The sequence below is a fragment of the Zingiber officinale genome, chromosome 7B (assembly GCF_018446385.1).
Source record: "Zingiber officinale cultivar Zhangliang chromosome 7B, Zo_v1.1, whole genome shotgun sequence".
NCBI lineage: Eukaryota > Viridiplantae > Streptophyta > Magnoliopsida > Zingiberales > Zingiberaceae > Zingiber > Zingiber officinale.
This window is the reverse complement of record NC_055999.1, coordinates 51,026,977-51,032,976: the sequence shown is the minus strand read 5'-3', so window position 1 is coordinate 51,032,976 and position 6,000 is coordinate 51,026,977.

Sequence of the window (6,000 nt, the reverse complement as noted above, 5' to 3'; positions counted from 1 at the left end):
CTTGGTGTTCAAGATATAGATTGATTAGAGGATGACACGATCTATGCCTCAATTGATCAATCTAGATGCCAAGGATAGAAGGACATTGTCACATATTGTGAGAGTCACAATGGTGATGTTGGATCTCAATATTCTTGTAACTTGGGTAGTAATGATGTTTTGCTAGATACCGCTCATTGCTTATGCTTCTAAATGGGTTTAGGAGCATTGCCAATGTTACAAGAACCTATAGGGTCTCACACAAAGGGCAGTTAGATGGAGATTAGGTTCATAAGATGGACCAAGAGGATTTGGTTCATGTGATGGACCAAATTAGATTAAGAGCAACCTAAATTAGACTAATTGAGTTAGATTCAATTTGATTCATGTGTCTAATGAGTTTAATTTAGACTATGATTCATTGAGTCAATTTAAACCAATGAATATAGATTCATTAAATTAAATTGATTTGAATCAAAGGTTAGATTTGATCAACCATGGGAGATAAGAGTCAAGTTTGATTTGACTTGAGAGGGAAGATGAAGGGTCAAGTTTGACTTGACCAAATGTCACTTCATTGTGACTTGGCATGGGGGTCAGCCAATGATGGTGTTCCACATCATCAAGTCTACATCAATGTGTGCCACCTCATGAGGAAGACCAAGAGTCATGACTCTTGGTATTACATGGAGACATAAAACCCTCATGAAGTAGTCGGCCACATTAGGTGAGTGAATGCTCATTCAAGGCTTCTTCTTCTTCCTCTCTTCTTCTTCTTCTCTCCCTCTCCATTGCCGAAACCTCTTGAGAGTGCTAGCACACTCTAAGTGGTTCTCTCCACCTTTTGTCCGTGTGGATACGTGTAGAGGAGTGTACGCTTGACACTCTACGAGATTCTGCTACTGTTTGGACGAGCGGGATAAGCGAAGGGCATCGCGACAAGGGTAACATTCTTATTCTTGTAGATCTAAGGTCGATCTAGTGTAGACAAAACATGTACATGAAAATTTTTGTTTATCTTCGCACGGATCCGTGGCTAGCTTCGAGGTTTCCGCAACGTAAAAAGCGGTTTTTGCGGCTCGAAAGTCTAACAACAACTTCATGAAAAAGTTCGATTTCAAATTGAAAAGATGACTGAACAATATGCACTATTTTAATTTTCGGGAAGTAGCCTAGGTACTACCGTAGAATTGCATGATCCTATAGTTCTAGGAGCCAGCATCTCACAAGCACAGTAGGATCCCCTGTTTGATAACTTAGACTGGGTGAGATGCTTAGGACCTAGCCCAAGATTTCAGATGCTTATGTCAGTGCATCGCTATAAATCTGGGCTTTAAACAACATATATGAATCAATTTGAGTCAACTAGCTAGTAAAAACCTAGTTAGTATTAAATACTCAAATTGATCAACCTAAGTCAATTGCTACTATCTTGTGGTAGTTAGCCTTGAACAAAGGTTGGACATTTCATCATAAGGACAAATTTTCCTTAGTTTTCCTAATCCATGCTTGGACTTTTAGGAAATTATCAATTTTAGGGGGAGTTTTCGAACCAAATATCTAAGTTTAAATTACAAAATTTTAATTTCTATGACACTTTTTTTAAATAAATAATTGCTTCATGACAAAATCATTTTCACTAAAAAGTTTTCCTTATAAAATCATTTTCAAACTTTTGAACCAAAGGGTTTTACTCATATTCAAAATTGCTTTTAAATTTTTTAACTTAGTAAATTATTTTATTCAAATGTTTTACTAAGAAAATTTTTTCAAAATTTTATTGAAATTTTTTTTTACTTAGTATAACTTTTCAAATTTTTTACTTAGTAAAATTTTTTCAAAATTTTATTCAAAATTTCAAAATTTTATTCAAAAATTTTTTCAAAATTTTTTACTTAGTATAACTTTTCAAATTTTTTACTTAGTAAAATTTTTTTCAAATTTTTTCAAAATTATTTTACTTAGTAAAATTTTTCAAAAATTTTATTCAAAAATTACTTTACTTAGTAAAATTTTTCAAAATTTTATTCAAATCATTTTTTTTTACTTAGCAAAACTTTAAGGTTAAAATTTTACTTATACTTGGTTATTGAATCTTCCCCTATTTTTTGATGTGTGTCAAAGGGGGAGAGATAGTGAATTCAGGGGGAGTTGTTTAGCTCAGAAGGAGAATTTAAAAATTAAATTGCTTGTTTATTTAATTGTTGCATATTTTTAACTTAACTTTGAACCTTGGTTGCCAAACATCAAAAAGGAGGAGATTGTTGGTGCAAGTTGCACCAGAATCAAACATAAGTTTCGATGTTGTCAAAGGTTCAAGTTAAGTCTTGTTATGATCTAATAAATTGACTGAGTGTGCAGGATGTTTACTCAACCGGGAAACACCTAGTTGGAGGCTAGGCAGGAGAAATCTTAGCAGATCGTGGAACCCAGGTGCAAGTCCAAGTAGGTCGAGGGGACCCGAAACTTGGCAGTGTGATCGAGAGGTCTGGAGGACCGAAGATCAAAAGAAAAGTCCTAGGGAGCATATTAAGGCTGAGTGAAAAGTCCAAACTAGATCTGGAGGATCAAAGTTTGGCAGGTAGGTTAAGGTAAACAAACTGGAGGAGCGACAGTGAGGTCGGGTTCCCGAAGGGAACAACCTTAGGTCGCTGATCCAACTGAAGAAACCGGGAAGGTTTCCAAGTTGAGATCAAGAGAGTTCTACTGTCTTTCATATTACTCTTGCTTTATAATATTATTATTCTAACATCTGTTTTGCAGGAGATTTTTGTCTTAATACTGTTTTGCAGGTCCGGCTGGATCGGTCGACCGAACCAGGCAAAATTAGAACAACATTCAGTTTAGATCAGAACAAATGAGAGTCTGATCAAAGCTTGATCGGTCGACCGAACTAGAGGACCGGTCGACTGATCCATGGTGACTCAGCACTGGACAGCTCATTAGCACCGATCAGCAGGAAAAGGAAAAAGGCGGATCGGTCGACCGAACCGGATGACCGGTCGACCGATCCAATTAGCATTAACGCCACATTAAATGAAGATCTCGACTGACTTAGACGAACAGGGAAATAGCCTGTTCGGTTGACCGAAAAACATGATCGGTCGACCGAACCATTCATGAGCATTTACTGCAAAAGATCGAGCCAGCTTCAGTCTCCTCCCAGGAAGGAAGGGAGCGGGTTCGGTCGACCAAACAGAGGGATCGGCCGACCGAACCTCCAGTAGACCTATAAATAGTGCTCGAAGACAGAAGCTCAAGGATACAATTTTGATCATCGAAAAGGTTCTTTGCTGCCTGCTGCTCGTGTTCTAAGCCTTCATCAAGCTAAGCAAGCTACTTCGTTCAAAAGCACCGACCGCGCCTCAACCTTTATTTATTACTGTCGGTACATTTCTTATTGCACTTAATTTCATATAAGATAGTAGGATTGTTACTATCTTATATTCTTGTAACTGTACGATCTGCTTCTTTCCGAAGGATTTCGGAAAAAGAGTTATAGTGATTTGCCCATTGGTGCGGTCAAGGACCGCGGGCTTTCGAGTAGGAGTCGAGCTAGGCTCTGAATGAAGTAAACAGACTTGTCTATTCTTTTACTTTCCATTGTGCACGACTCTGTTTTTAAAAGATAAAGAAAAGTTTTAAAGCACGATATTCACCCCCCCCCTCTATCGCTCGCATCCGATCTATCACTAACATCTCTTATATTGATGATCTGTCGAATGAGATGGAACTGTCATAGTATGTAATACCCAACAGCATCATCTAAGTAAAATATATACTCTAACTGGGATCTAGAATCATCCTTGCCAGTTTGGAATCTTGCATCGTTGTAACCCTTTACTACGAGCTCCTCGTCACCTCTAAATATCAAAAAATATTCTTTCGTTCTTCTCAAGTACTTAAGAATATTCTTGACTGCTATCCTGTGACCTTCACCTGGATCTGACTGGTATCTGCTCATCATGCTTAACGTATACGAGACATCAGGGTGAGTATAAAGCATAGTGTACATGATAGACCCTATAACATATGCATAAGGAATCTGATCCATGCGGTCCATTTCTTCCTTAGAAGAGGGGCATTGAGTCTTCGAAAGACTCACACCATGTGACATTGGCAAGAATCTCTTCTTGTAATCCTACATGGTAAAATATTTAAGCACCTTCTCAATATATGTACTCTGAGATCTCTATAGATCATGATGCCTAAAATGTAGGCTGCTTTACCTATGTCATTCATTGAAAAAGAATTCCCAAGCCATGACTTCACTAACTGAAAAGTAGGGATATCATTTCCAAAGAGAAGTATGTCGTCAACATACAATATGAAAAGATGACTGTGCTCCCACTAACCCTCTTGTAGATACAAGTTTCATCTTCATTCTTGATGAAACCAAACATTTTGATTGTATCATCAAATTAAAGATTTTAGCTTCTAGAAGCTTTCTTTAATTCATAAATGATATTTGCAACTTACATACCATTCCAACATGCCTTGAATCTACAAAAACCTCAGGTTGTATCATGTACACATCCTTGAGTAGATTTTGGTGAAGAAATATAGTTTTGACATTTATCTGTCAGATCTCATAATTATAGTAAGTTATAATAGTAAGCATGATCCGAATAAACTTGGGCATCGCAACTGGTGAAAAGGTTTCGTCATAGTCTATATCATGAATTTACTTGAATCCTTTAGCCACCAATCTACCTTTATAGGTATGTATAAGACCATCCATATCAGTCTTCACTTTGAAGACCCACTTACATCTAATGGGTTAGATCCCTTCAGGTGGATCAATCAAAGTCTATACTTGGTTAGTGTACATGGATTTCATTTCAGACCTCATGGCCTCCAGTCATGTCTCATAATCTGGGCTCATTATAGCTTCTTAATAGGATGTATGGTCATTGAGATCAACAAACATTACATCACCGTTGTCAAACAAGAGAAAAGAATATCTCTTAAGCTTATGCGGTAATTTATCAGATCTACGTAGCGCTTGTTCTACCAAAATAGATTGTTGCTCCACAACTACTTGAAGTGTAATAAATTCATGATCCACAACACTTTATGGTGCCTATTCAATTTCCATTAAAGCCTCATGCTAGTTTGTGTATCTTGAATTTCTTCAAGATTGATTTTATTCTCACTAGCTCTTCTAGAAATAAAATCTCTTTCTAGAAAAACACCATTTCTAGCAATAAACACTTTACCTTGTGTGAGATTATAAAAGTGAATCCCTTCATTTCCTTGGGATATCCTACAAAATAGTATTTATCAAATTTGGGTCCTAGTTTCTCTGAAACATGACATCGAACGTAAGTCTCATAACACTAAATCTTCATAAACGATATCTTGGGACTCTTCCCAATCCATATCATATATGGTGTCTTTATGACCGCCTTAGATGGAACACGGTTAAGTGTGAAAGCAGTCGTCTCTAGAGCATATCTCCAAAAGGAAGTAGGAAGATTTGTGTGGCTCATCATTGATCGTATAATATCTAATAAAGTATGATTTCTCTTTTCTGATACACAATTCCACTATAGTGTTCTAGGTGGAGTAAGTTGAGATATGATCCCAAACTCAATGATCATGAAACTCTTGGCTAAGGTATTCTCCACCTCAATCTGATTGAAGCATCTTAATACGCTTTCCAAGTTGGTTTTGTACTTCATTCTTGAATTCTTTAAAATTTTCAAAGGATTCATACTTGTGTTTCATGAGATATACATATGCATATCTACTAAAATCATCAGTAAAGGTAATGAAGTATTGACAACCTCCTCTGGCTGCTATATTGAAAGGGCTGCATACATTAGTATGTATGAGTCTTAATAAATCATTAGCTCTTTCGCTGTGTCCACTAAATGGAGTTTTTGTCATTTTGCCTAGTAGACAAGATTCATATACCTCATATAATTCAAAATCAAATGAGTCTAAAAGTTCATCCTTATGAAGTTGTGATATGTGATTCTCATTTATGTGACCCAAGCGGCAATGCCAGAGATATGT